The following is a 13,519-nucleotide window of genomic DNA, read 5'->3' as shown; positions in this document are numbered from 1 at the left end:
AACCGGGCCCTCTATTTAAAGTTGTGCTTAAGCAATTGAAGGGGGGGGGACAAAAAGTGATCACTCCTGCAGGATTTTCATTTTGCCTGCTATGTGAATGATGAGGCCATTAGTTTTGTGTCACAATTGTTGTTGCAGGTGGTGGTGGAATGGGGACCCAAATGCAGGAGTCACAGATTGGGTATTGAGGTGAAAAATACTTTAATGGCAAAGAAACCAAAAAAAAAACTACAAAATAAAAGACAGAGGGACGACAGGTAGACAAACACAGGCAGGAGTCAGGAAAGAGGCAGGCAGGCCATATGAGACAAGCAGAGAGACACGGGCAGAGACAACATGTGATCAGGGACAAGGATCCAACAGACTAAACAGGACTTAAACTACAGTGACTAGACAAGACACAGGTGAAGCACATTAGCTGTGTCACAAGCAAAAATTAATCACAAGATTTTCAAAATAAAACAGGGCATGAACACAAAACTCAATCCCTGACAGTTATGAGCACAGTTAAAAGTATTTTGAGGTGATTACTCAGTTTTGTAACTAGATTCAAGTGTTTCGAGAATGTACTCTGAAAAATTGGTTTGTGTTCAGTTTTGTGAAAAAGGTAGTTTCAAAAAATGTTTTAGCAATTGTGAAAAACTAACGAAACAAATGTTTTATCTGATTAATCGATGGAATTTTTGGTAGAATACTTGATTACTAAAATGTTCAATAGCAACAGCCCTACACTACAATGTGCAGTATTGAGTGTTTTATGTCTTCATTTTTTCTAAAATGATTTAGAGACCCAACAGACCCCCACGAGCAAGCACTTGGCAAAGGGGCAAGGAAAGACTTCCTTTAAGAGGCAGAAACCTCAGGCAGAGCCAGACTCGGGGGGGGGGGGGTTATTTTTAAACCAACTTTATTTTACTCATTTTCAGAGACAGGTTTAATCACATCTTTCTGTCACTTTGCATCACAAACGCACAAATTGATCAGAGCAGCTGATCGCAGAAGAGGAGCTGGTCCTCCTCCACTGAGCACAGGACCAGACCCTGAGTCCAGGCCTCTTTGAACTGGTCCAGGTCTTGCATTTCTCTGTAATATTTAAATCAGTCAGCATTCTGGCTTTCCTGCTGAACAGGAGGACCGAGTTAGTGTCCACATTGTCCTCAACCTTCCTCTTCCTGGAGACGTAGATGGTCATTTTTGACTGTTTCAAGATGAATTTGATCACCTGGCTCTTGTTTTTGGTGGCCCTCCTTTACCTGAGTCCCAGGATGAAGGTCTGGAGAGGGAACACCTTTCTTCCTTTCCTTTCCTGAGCAGTTTGTCCAGCAGGGAGAACAGGGGGCGAGGCGAGGACACTGGGAGAAACAGTGGAAGACTGTTTCTACGACACCACAGAAGGGACACTTGTTGAGGATGGAGATGAAGGTGTTGACTGACAGGATCCCATGCAGAAGTCACTGCCACTGAAGGTTGGCCACCTTTTTGGTGAGTGGAGGTTTGTAGAGGCTCCTCCACTCAGGCCGGACCTCCTCACTTAGGCCCAGGTGAGCTCTCCAGATGGAGTCAGCTCTCTGCAGCTTCTTCCTGTTCAGTCACTCCACCATCAGCACTGACAGGACTTTACCTCTGGCCTCTCTGAGGCTCATCTCTGACCGACTGCCTGAACTTTGACCCCCACCAGACCACCAGGGACGGACACTGGGGGGGGGGGGTGTCACACCAGCACTGTAGTCTGCAGCAGAGCAGCTCCTCCAGTGGTCCAGTGCAGCTTGTCCCAGAAGAAGTCCACCAGGACTGCTAGGATCCTGGAGAGCAGAAAATTGGAGAGGAGGGGGTCAACACAGGCCAGCTTAAAATAACACCAGATTGTTATCACTAGTGTCCATCCTCTGTATGACATGCTGGGCAAGAGCCAGCCCCACCTCCTCAGTCTGCCCTGTGGTTTCTAAGGCTCCGTCCCAGTTCTTAAAAACAGTTCATCACCTAAAAACACAGGTACTTTAACCCTCCCGTCCTCCACACACAGCCCCTGGTAAGACCAGCTCATTTAGAGGGTCTTTTTTTTTTTTAACTATCAAAACTTCACTCTGGCTGAAGACAGTTTGTTAAAAAGTGCCACATTCTCCTCTAAAACACAAATGTCCCTCTGTGTTTAAAATCACTATTATGTCGTCAGCGTACACTGACGGCTTTACTGCTGTGGGACATCTGGGGAAGACCACCCCTGCCAGCCCCTCCCCCTCCCTCCCTGCTGCACCCCCCTGTGGACCGGTAAAGGTGCAGCCAGACCAGGCCCTGAACCGGGGGCTGCTGCTGTGACTAGATCCTGACTGCTGGAGAATGTCTGGGAGAGAAGTAACTCTCTGAGCTGCTCTAGGTCGGCCCCACCGACAACAGGGTCTGGCTAGCTCACTTAATCTCACCTCCATATGTCGAAACAAACTGCATTTTTGACATTTAGCGTTATCACTAAAGGAAGTTGAGAAGGAAACTAAACATGAAACACAGAGCAGGAGGGGGAAAAAGTGAGAGGCCATTGGTAATCACTAAGTTATGTTAGCTTCAAGAGATGTTCAAGAGTTTCAGTCGGAGGCTGAACGAGGCAGATGACACCATCCACAACTGTTGGGGGCGGGGTGCAGACATATATACACAAGAAGTGTTACATATATATGTTTCCTTTTTAAAAGACAGAAGTTTATACTTACATCTGATGTAGGCACTTGTGTCCTGGGGGGTGACCCCGGGATGTCCTCAGCTCCTCAGCCTCTGTCAGAGGTGGTGGTGGCAGCTCCACTCATTTTTCAGGCCTCTGCCTTCTTTCTGTTGGCTAAGCAGTCTCTTTTTTTTTTAAATGAGTAGATTTTATTTTCGTTCGTGTACACATGTCACTTTTTGAATTACTTCAATAAAAATGGGTAAACATTGTATGTGTTCATTTACTCAGTGGGCTATTAAATGAGATGACGTTAAAACATTTTATTAGGGGTTTACATGAATATTTACTTTGTTTAATAGCTTAAGTCAATTTAAAAAAAATGAAATGAAAATCAAAGTGATGTACAATCATAGCCCAGCAAAATATCCCTTTTTGGAATGATATTTTGATATTTAATTTTGAACTGCTTGCAAGTACAGTTCTCTCCTGATGAACTGTACATGAATGAAAAGATGTTATTCCCATTTATATTTCTAACCGTAAGCTACGATCTCTTACGGTTATCCACGTATGGCTCAACCTCCTGCCCCAATCACCTTTCACTATAACTGACGGTTTATTCCAGCACAAAAGGCTTCATACCATCTTCCCACAGGCCCCTCCCTTCTCCCTGCTTCTGGGGGAGACCTGGGGGGTATTCTAGGTAGGAGGTTCAACAAACTCTGAGTCTAACCCTGAACTCTGAGATGGGAAATCTGAATATCCGGTTCCAGAACAGCTGATGTGAGTTGGTTCAATCAACTCTGAGTATGTCGACCTTGAGACAACCGGGAAAAAAAAGATGCAGTTATATCAACCCGATGGAGTTGGGGTGTTAATGCAGGCCCATGGAGAGGATGAGCACATGTTTCACCGCTGCAGCAGCAAAGGAGAAGCAGCATATAAAAATGACTACCCAAGTGAACGAGTAGGTTTGGATGCACTCTTTGATTGATTTGACATTGAAGTGTTTATTCTGTGAAACAGAATCAGGTTGGGGGGGCAGAGAGGGGGGGGGGGGGGGGGGGGGGGGGGGGAGGGAGGAAGGGGGAGAAAGAGAGAGGGAAGAAGGGGGAAAGAAAGGGGGAAAGAAAGGGGGGGAAGGGGGAAAGAGGGGGAAAGAGAGGGGGGAAAGAAAGGGGGGAAGAAAGGGGGGGGAGAAAGGGGGAAGAAGGGGGGGGGGAAGGGGGAAGAAGGGGGGGGGGGAGGGGGGGGGAAAGAAAGGGGGGGAAGAAAGTGGGAAAGAAAGGGGGGGGGAAAGGGGGGAAAGAAAGGGGGGGGAAAGGGGGAAAGAAAGAAAGGGGGGGGGAAAGAGGGGGGAAAGAAAGGGGGGGGAAAGGGGAAAGAAAGGGGGGGGGAAGAGGGGGGGGAGGAAAGAAAGGGGGGGAGGGGGGGAAGGGGGGGGGGGGGGAAAGGTGGGAAAGAAAGGGGGAAAGAAAGGGGGGGGAAAGGGGGGAAAGGGGGAAAGAAAGGGGGGGGAAAGAAAGGGGGGGGGAAAGGGGGAAGAAAAGGGGGGGAAGAGGGGGGGGGGAAGAAAGGGGGGGGGGGAGGGGGAAGAAAGGGGGGGGAAAGGGGGAAAGAAAGGGGGGGAAAGGGGGAAAGAAAGGGGGGGAAAGGGGGAAAGAAAAGAGGGGGGGAGGGGGGAAAGAAAGGGGGGGGGAAAGGGGGAAAGAAAGGGGGGGGGGAGAAAGGGAAGAAAGGGGGAAAGAAAGGGGGGGGAAAGGGGGAAGAGGGGGAAAGAAAGGGGGGGGAAAGGGGGAAAGAAAGAGGGGGGGGGGGGGAAAAAGAGGGGGGGGGAGAAAGAACGTGGGCAGGAGACAAGAAAGGGGGGAAGGGAAAGGGGAGGAAAGACAGGGGGGGAAAGGGGGGGAAAAGAAGGGGGGGGAAAGGGGGGCGAAGAAACGAGGGGGGGGGGGGGAAAGACAGGGGGAAAGGAGAAGAGCAGAGAGAGGGGAAGAGAGAGAGAGAGAGAGAGATTACAAACAAACAAACAAACAAGAAACATAAATTTTTAATAATGTTTAATAACTATTTTTTTCTAAACTGAGCCTCTAAATAAAAAAACACAGCTCAGCCAGGCGCCTGGTCCGGTTCGCCTCCCAGATTCGTCCAAATACAGGAGAACAGCAGTCCTCTGTACTTGTTCTCTTCTGGGAGGCTTTTCAGGACGAGCCTCAGATCGTCCAAGTTGACACAGAGGCCCCCACCGACAGCGCCCCTTACCGAAAGGCACCGTCAGTGACTCTCAGGCCGGAGCCTGAGCGTCCCCCAGAGTCTCAGGACGTTCAGCTCTCCCCTGTGGGGAGATGTGAAGAGGAGACAGCTCACAGCTGCTATTTATACTCCCCGGGGGAGGCAGGTAGACGTCACGGTGACATCGAAGGGGTGAGGGAGTTTGGACGTCACTGTCACTCTAATCGCTGATGATTGGTCGAAAACATTGGAACTCGCACCTGATTGGCTGCTGCCCCATGTGCCCGAATCTTAGTGAGCGGGATGGCGGGAGCTATCAGAGATGGAGAGATGACGGCAGAAAAGGGTGGAGCTGCTGTAAACTGCTGCGTTTAGATGCGGAGCTGGCCAGAAAGTCATCACGTGACAGTGTCCACAAAACCAGAATCATAATCAAATGTCTTTCAAACGACGTGCAGTTGTCATGGAGACTAATCTCGTAGGTCCCAGTGCTTGAACACAATGACGTCACACGCCCTCCCTCAGAGCATCAGAGCTAGCCTGCCAGTCTGTCTGAGCTCAGCTAACGTCCTTTCAGTAAAGCAGCATGACATCGGTCACATTTGAAACAATAACAAGGTGTAATTGCATGACTTTAGTGGACAATCAAGGCTTAGACCGTGAAAGTGGGTGTTATGGGGCTCCTGCCTCCCTGTTTGTGAGGATGTCTGGATATATCGGTGAGTCCCTGGCTGCTCAAACTGTTTTATTGTTTTTGAACTGTGGTTTGTCTCTGCAGCAGTGATCACTACACACAAGGTGGTGGCAGCAGCAGCAGCAGCAGCAACAGGCAGGTCAGGGAGGCTATTGTAACATCTGGCCACCGCTACAGATGGAAACTGGCCTTCTGGCTATCTGGTACATATTAATGAAGAGTTCATTAATATGTATCAAAGTGAAATAGTAATTCAAATAAATAAATAGAAAAGATTGTAGTAAATACACAGTTATGAAAAGGAATCATTTTTAAACAACCTAATTGAAATGTATTTTGAGGTCATTTGTCTGACTTTAATCCTTTTTGGCTGCAGGTCACCTGTGTTACCATTTATTTTGTCACAGTGAAGCACTGATTTGACTCTTCTCATACATAAAAATACTATAATATTAGATACTGTATCAGAGAGGCTGTGGCATCTGCAATTGAGCACATTATAATTCTGATTTCAAAGGGATTTTGGAAATGACTTGCTGAGGAATTACTTTGAGAACAGTAGCCAAAGGCAAGGTAAATAAGTGTATTTATGTGATTATGTATAACAAAATATTCTATTGTATGGGAGTGTATTGCTCTGACTCTGTGACATGGAACCAATTTTTACCATTTAGTGTTCAGATGATTTGCTACAGCTGTATTTAACTAAAAATATATTGCCCATTAGTGAACACCCCTCCTTGTACAGTCAGGTTCTGCTGCATGTTTGTGATGACTTTGTTGACATGAGATAAATGCCGCTCCTCGAGCAGGACACATAGCTTTGCAACCCTCCTGAGTTATAACAAGACTGTCTACTCAATCAGGTAAGACTTTTAGTTTTTATCTTAATAGTAAAGTTAAAGCTTTATCTTACTGCTGCAGAAACTAAAGATAACAACTCAGAACTGGTACATTGTACCTTGTACAGACAAACCCTGTACCTTGTACAGACAAACAAATACAAAAAAGATGGGGCGTTTAAGGCTCAGGAAGTTCTTTAATATATAGAGGGTGGATTATTTCAACAGTCTTTGGACAGGAACTCCAAATTGTTCCTCATATAACTGCAGGTGATGAGCTGTTGACATATTTTTGTATAAAAGCACTGTATGCCTATAAAAAGTGTTATATGAATGTGTGAACATATACATGGCCATGACCTCATGTAAAGCATTTTGAAGCGCCAATAAAACAAACACACAAAAAAATAAACATGCAGTGCATTTACCTGTTTTCAAATACAGACAGCACTTTTGCTGGAACTGGTATTATTGCTCTCATTTTAATGCTTATTTACAGTACAGGCCAAAAGTTTGGACACATTTTCTGTTCATTTGAATGAGAGGGTGTGTCCAAACTTTTGTCCTGTACTGTATTTAGATTAAAGGAGGCTGATTCAGCACAGCATTTAAGGAACCAAAGGTCCAACAAAAGTCCTGATTGTTGTTGTGCTACAATTAGTCATGTAATGAAAATCATCAGTACCAACTGGTTAGCTGCTGAGAGGCCAGAAGTATCGCTGAATAAATTCCTCACAATTAAAACACAGGTTTTTGTTTAGAGACCTACTTGACTTACAATGATTTCACATTCACACAATTCAGGTATGGACTTGCTGTCCCCTGAGTTTATAGATAGACAGACAGATAGATAGATAGATAGATAGGCAGATACAGTACAGGCCAAAAGTTTGAGCACACCTTCTCATTCAAATGAATAGGAAAGTATGTCCAAACTTTTGGCCTGTACTGTAAATAGATAGATGTACTTCAGTGATCCCAGCAGCCAGATATCAGACAAACTGCACAACATAAAATACAATGCAAAAAAGTTATTTACAAGAGCAAAATATACAAATGTGCAAGTTAACATACATCAAAATATGTATGTACTAAAATGTATATGTTACTGCTTTGAGCCAGTAATGAGCAATACTAGTCATAAAATCCAAATTAAGTGGACTAAATGAAACTAAGGATTTAGTGACATGTATGTCAACAAAAACAGCAAAAAACAAGCAGTAGTGGAAAGAAGTGAATTAAATAAATGAAACAGCATCTGAAGGCTCTGACATTTTGTTCATTCACCTTCAGTCGCAGGTCCCAGCTCACATTGAGCGGGGGGGGGGGTAGATCACCAATTAACCCAAACGTGCATGTCTTTGGACGGTGGGAGGAAACCCACACAGACAAAGGGAGAACATACAAACTCCACACAGAAAGGCCCCAGGCCTGGAACTTCTTATTGTGGGGTGACAACGCTAACCACTATGCCGACCACCCTGAGTTTAACAATGTGTAAATTATGAATTTGCATTTGTAAAGGTACAGATGAATGTCACCAGGTGCTCAAAAGTGATCAGAGAAAAAATTTATTTGTGGTTGTACTTTCATGTTCATTCTTCTCTGCTGTAAAGTTGAATCGGCAATGGCATATCCCTTGACAACCTGGAACACTGGCCTGTTTGACTGCTTTGATGAAGTAAAATCCTGTAAGAAAAAGAATCAAATTTATTTTACACATAATCTGTCACATTTAACGTTCCTTTCACGGATACAAACAAACTTAGATTGTCATCCTATAAATTCCAACTCGTGTTTTGCAGGTTGCTATGGTTTCTGGTGTTGCCCTTGCCTTGCCTGCACAGTTTCAGGAAAATTTGGGGAGAACCGTTGTCTCCATTATGTGACCTCTGCAGCCCCTGCCATAACAGCAGCCTGTGGAATATCCTCTTTGTGCACCTCCTGCTGCCTCGGCTCTGAGGGTTGGCATTCGAGACAGATATAATATTCAGATATGAGACTATTGAAGGAATTATCAAGTACATATTGACATACATCGCGCATCCTCTGCTTCATCCAAACAGCCACATGAGCAGTAAAGCTTGTTTTTGTGTAGGGCTGGACCACCATTTGCTTTGTTCACCCATTTTCTCCTGCGTTTTTTAATTAGGGAGGTTAACCTTTTTGGCTTTGTTCTTTTTGTTTTAGGTCAGTTTCCTCTCCCTCAGTTAGATTTCTTTTGTTTGTCATTTTGGACTGGGTCCACCCAAAGCCTACCTTAGTTTAGTATCACTTTTACATGAACTATAACATCTCTTTCTTATATTTTAACTTTTCATCCTTGGCTGTAGCTGTTTGGATCTTTGGGAAGATGGGGCTCCCATGGATGAGGCACAACATGCTGCATTGCACTAAGATGTAAAATGCCTTAAAGAAGGTGACATAGACTTTATGGGTGGTTTAAGACAAATTACAACTCAAAATATATTATGTCCAGTCAGTTCCACATCACCCTTTCAATTATGGGAAAGGGTGACGTGGAACATTAAACAGGACTGAACTGTTGCTGCCTCCTTTTACTTTGGTCGTGACTGTTAACAGCTGCCATGTTGATCTACACATACATATGAGCCAGATGACCTCTCATAGATGAAGTGCATTACACTGAATGTGCAATACACAATACATTGAACATTTCCATAGGCTAATGTTTAATTGTATTCATAAAACAAGAAGTTGCTACAAAGGGGTTGACCACACAGACCTTATAGATTTTTGCTGTGTATCCACTTTCAGATATCAAAAATACAAAAAGACATTTTAAGCAAAGAAGTCCTACATACTAAGCAATCATAAAATTAAACATGCAATTTCTAAACTAATAATAAATGAATATAATCTAAAATAAAACTTAAAAATATTTATCAAAAGAAATAAGATAGAAATAGATCAAAAACATGTGCAGTAAAACAATGATTCTTTCATAGTATTGCCTTTAGGAACTTTTTTCAGCAGTTGGGGCAGGCTCCCTGAGGGGCCGTGGTGGCGTAAACAAAGGACACTTGACTGCAGATTTAACTTTTACAACCTATTTATTGGTTGGTTAGTTGAAAATGTTTTTTTCCCTTAAAACCATTATAACCTATACAATGTCAGATAAAGGCTGAATGTAAAAAGTAAAAAAAATAAATTAAATTAATTCCTATAGGGACAGAGTAAGGTAGCATTATTGATCATTGCTCTTACAGCAGAAACACACTGAATTTATTTGTTATTCATTTAACTGATACATTGAAATGTATATTATGCAAAAAAAAAAAAAAAAAAAAAAAAAGTTAATCAATAATCAACACTCACCATTATCAGTGTGGTTTTTTTTTCCAACCCATTTAGGGTCCCAGCCTGATAGCCTGTGCTTCCCTTTAGGTTTTTCCTCTTCCACTCTCATCTCCGTCTCCTGATCCTTCACTCAGCTCTCCCACTACTGTGCTTTGCTCTCCTTCACTTTGGAGCAATATGCATGAAGGTGGAGAAATGTGGTGGTGTATTTGTGACAATAAAAAAGAAATTTCAAGGCGTGGCATCGAATGTTGAGGAAAGACTGTTTTACCATCCTGGTCATCTTTGGGTGAGCTTTGGTAGGACGCCTGCTCTTTTGGGAATCTTTTTAAAATTTCCCACCAGGCAATCCATTCTGTGAAATACACAATAGCGCAACATATTAAAGTCACAAATTTAAGAAGTGGTTCCAAATTAATTATATCATTTCAACATAGAATTTTCTGTATTGATGCCATTTGTAACACAAATTTGGTGCTGAATTTAACCGTTTCAAAACACTTGAGAATTGACAAACATTCAATATCTACACCAAAAATACTTGAGTCGCCTACCCTTTAGAAACACCACAGAAAAATAAATGCTGAGATTTAATATCAAAACTTTTGATATGACGAAATTTCACAGTTAACCATGTAGCTTATGTGCACATATCAGAGGCACAGAAAGGGGAAATGATCAAATCAGACCTACCTCGCCGACGTCCTTGGCCAGTATCAGACACGTCCCGAGCTTCCCGCGGGCTTTAAGATAATATATAGCCCGTTCACACGGCCTCCCCCTGCCATGCTACCATGGTAGTTAGCTAAGGTTAACAAGATCATAGCTTAATGTGGTCCCAGTTTCAGACTAGCTAACTTAACTACCGTACATGCGGACAAGATTCTTCAAAGTTGTACAACCGAATTAAATACATCCTACCTGTTGGGAAATTACATTTAGCAAAGAGTTAGCTTACCTTCATTTGCTAAGTCCTTCGGTGGCTCCCCCCCCTCCCGACTGCGTTAAATCCACCCAACTATTATATTGACCAATCACAATGCGGCATCCGTTATTGACAGCGCTCTTGTCCAATGATATTTTGTAATGCTGTCATTTTTGCCTGCGGCAGCCACAGGGTTCAGAGTTCACATCTTTTAGCGATACATTTTGTGAAAGCGGTAAGTAGACAAAGCAATTATTTTTAGAAATTATTTGTAGAAGTAAAGTAAGAGTATAAGTGTAGTTATATTGCATTTTAGTGTACTCGGAAGCAGAAAAAAAAACTGCTGCTGGGAAGTTTGAATCCCATATATATATATAAATGATCACCGCTCAAAAGCGGATGAGAGTCGCACAGCTCCAGTGAAGGGGACGACAAATAATGAAATCTAATTTGCCAAATTTAATCAAAATAATATTAATATATTTTCACCTTTAATTAAGTACCATCAAGCCGTTTGGTCCAGCTTGTCAATCACTGTGATCAGTTGATAAGTCAGTCATCACTAGTTAAAGGACCAATACCTGACCCGGTAGACTTCAGTCTGCAACTGTGGTGACCATCTTTTGTGGGCTCTCTCTCTCGTCCCAACCACACACACATCTCAGACATTAAAGCAAACCATCGGTGGGGGGGCGAGAAATAAAGACACACACCACTAATATATTGTGATTTATTCCCATGAATTCTCATCTCTGTGAGCAGCAGAGAGTTTCTCAGATCCGTCCATATTTGCTTTTGTCAGCATGATGTAACCCCACTTTTCACTATGTAAATATCAAAACAGCTGCAAACATATAAAATCCATTAAAATGACTTCACTCTAATCTCTTGCAGTTTTGTGCAAAACCCACATGGTTATTTTGTGTGCAGTATTTATGTAATTTTGCCTTTTCTATTTTATTATTCCTGCTTATTGGAGTCCTTCAACAGTATCACAGTTGGATAAATTGAGGCTGACTGGAATGGTGTGACTTGTGGAGTCAGTGAGCTATTCATATGTCAGTGTGTGCCGTGTGTTTACACTCTTTACGCTCCTCATAATAATCATACCAAATGAAGTCGGAGAGACTTGGAAAACCAGCTCTTACTGAAACTGATCAAAAGGTTCAGAAAGTGAAGTGTGACAGAAATGCTATTATGTCTAAGAGACACCTTCCTGTTGTTCGCAGTGTATTGGGAAAGGTTTAAGCTGCTCTGTGCATTTTTGTCAAACAAAATTCCTTGTAAACAGTATATCAGTTATAAAGTAATTGATACTTTGAGTAGTTTTTGAGAAGAGTACTTTCTACTTTTACTGAAGTATTTTTAACACTTGTAATTGAGTCCAATTTAACAAATGTAACAGTACATGTTTTGAGTACAAATTTTCAGGACTATTTCCACCTCTGTCAATATCATTACTGATATGTCAACTTCAGACAAAGCCTAAGTTTCAGCAACAATATTATTCAATTTTTTAATCTATTTGCATAAGGTAGAGTCTAGATTTAGTAATAAATAGATAAGAGTGTTAAGCCACCTATTGTTTACTTATAAAATGTCTTTATCTGGTTTTGCTCTCAGAGAAACAATGCCTTCGTTCATAGCTGTACTCATTTCTCTCTGTCCAATATATTCTTTAAGCATAGCCTAAAAAGTATTTTGAATATCCAAAAAAATATTTTTTAAATTCAACTTAAAGAGCATCAAGACCTAATAATTTTTCTTATTTCATTGAGAGGAGTGCTGTTTTATTTATTTTTTTTTCTTGTTAGTGCTGAATTACAAATTATTTAAAGGCCCTCCTCAATATCAGAGTTCCTTTTCTCATTATTTCAGAGATGAATCTTTCACATGGATAGGAATTAAAATTAAAAGTGTATCGTTTACTGTAAATGTTGAAATTAGCTTCATATCAGTACAATGCAATGTTCTCCTCCCATTTCTTTTTTCAACAGCAAAAAAACCCACCTGGAATTAGTTTCTCTATTCTGTAGCTATTTGGTTCTTCACCTGATAAATGCACCTTTAGTTAATTGTCTATTTTTAAAGGTGTAGTCTTCTTAAATTTCCACTTCTTCTTTAGGAGATACATTAGGTTTAGGTAGCAGAACACATAAATAATTTGCAGTTTCACTTAACTTTAGAACAACTTGTTCATGGTCTGATTAAAGAGTAAATAAGTGAGACATCTCCTTAATCTAAATACAGTACAGGACAAAAGTTTGGACACACCCTCTCATTCAAATGAACAGAAAATGTGTCCAAACTTTTGGCCTGTACTGTAAATAAGCATTAAAATGAGAGCAATAATACCAGTTCCAGCAAAAGAGCTGTCTGTATTTGAAAACAGGTAAATGCACTGCATGTTTCTTTTTTTGTTTGATTGTTTTATTGGCCCTTCAAAATGCTTTACATGAGGTCATGGCCATGTATATGTTCACACATTCATATAACACTTTTTATAAGCATACAGTGCATTTATACAAAAGTATGTCAACAGCTCATCACCTGCAGTTACATGAGGAACAATTTGGAGTTCCTGTCCAAAGACTGTTGAAATAATCCACCCTCTATATATTAAAGAACTTCCTGAGCCTTAAACGCCCCATCTTTTTTGTATTTTGTTTGTCTGTACAAGGTACAATGTACCAGTTCTGAGTTGTTATCTTTAGTTTCTGCAGCAGTAAGATAAAGCTTTAACTTTACTATTAAGATAAAAACTAAAAGTCTTACCTGATTGAGTAGACAGTCTTGTTATAACTCAGGAGGGTTGCAAAGCTATGTGTCCTGTTCGAGGAGCCGCATTT

At 41.8% G+C, this 13,519-nt stretch overlaps 2 long non-coding RNA genes across 2 annotated transcripts in view; one reads left to right on the top strand and one right to left on the bottom strand.

Annotated features, from left to right (window-relative positions):
- LOC115042206 (uncharacterized) overlaps positions 1 to 13,519 on the bottom strand; it is a 39,168-nt gene extending 25,649 nt beyond the window's left edge. Inside the window, exon 1 of the long non-coding RNA XR_003840664.1 lies at positions 13,446 to 13,519. This is a non-coding gene — a long non-coding RNA (uncharacterized LOC115042206). The remainder of the gene's footprint in view (positions 1 to 13,445) is intronic.
- On the top strand, positions 6,385 to 8,283 carry LOC115042207 (uncharacterized). The gene is made up of 3 exons (XR_003840665.1): positions 6,385 to 6,448; positions 8,041 to 8,115; positions 8,230 to 8,283. It is a non-coding gene; the product is annotated as an uncharacterized LOC115042207 (long non-coding RNA).

The sequence above is a fragment of the Echeneis naucrates genome, chromosome 4, assembly GCF_900963305.1.
Source record: "Echeneis naucrates chromosome 4, fEcheNa1.1, whole genome shotgun sequence".
Lineage (NCBI taxonomy): Eukaryota > Metazoa > Chordata > Actinopteri > Carangiformes > Echeneidae > Echeneis > Echeneis naucrates.
The sequence above is the reverse complement of the archived record's forward strand: the minus strand, read 5'-3'. Positions and strand labels throughout refer to the sequence as shown.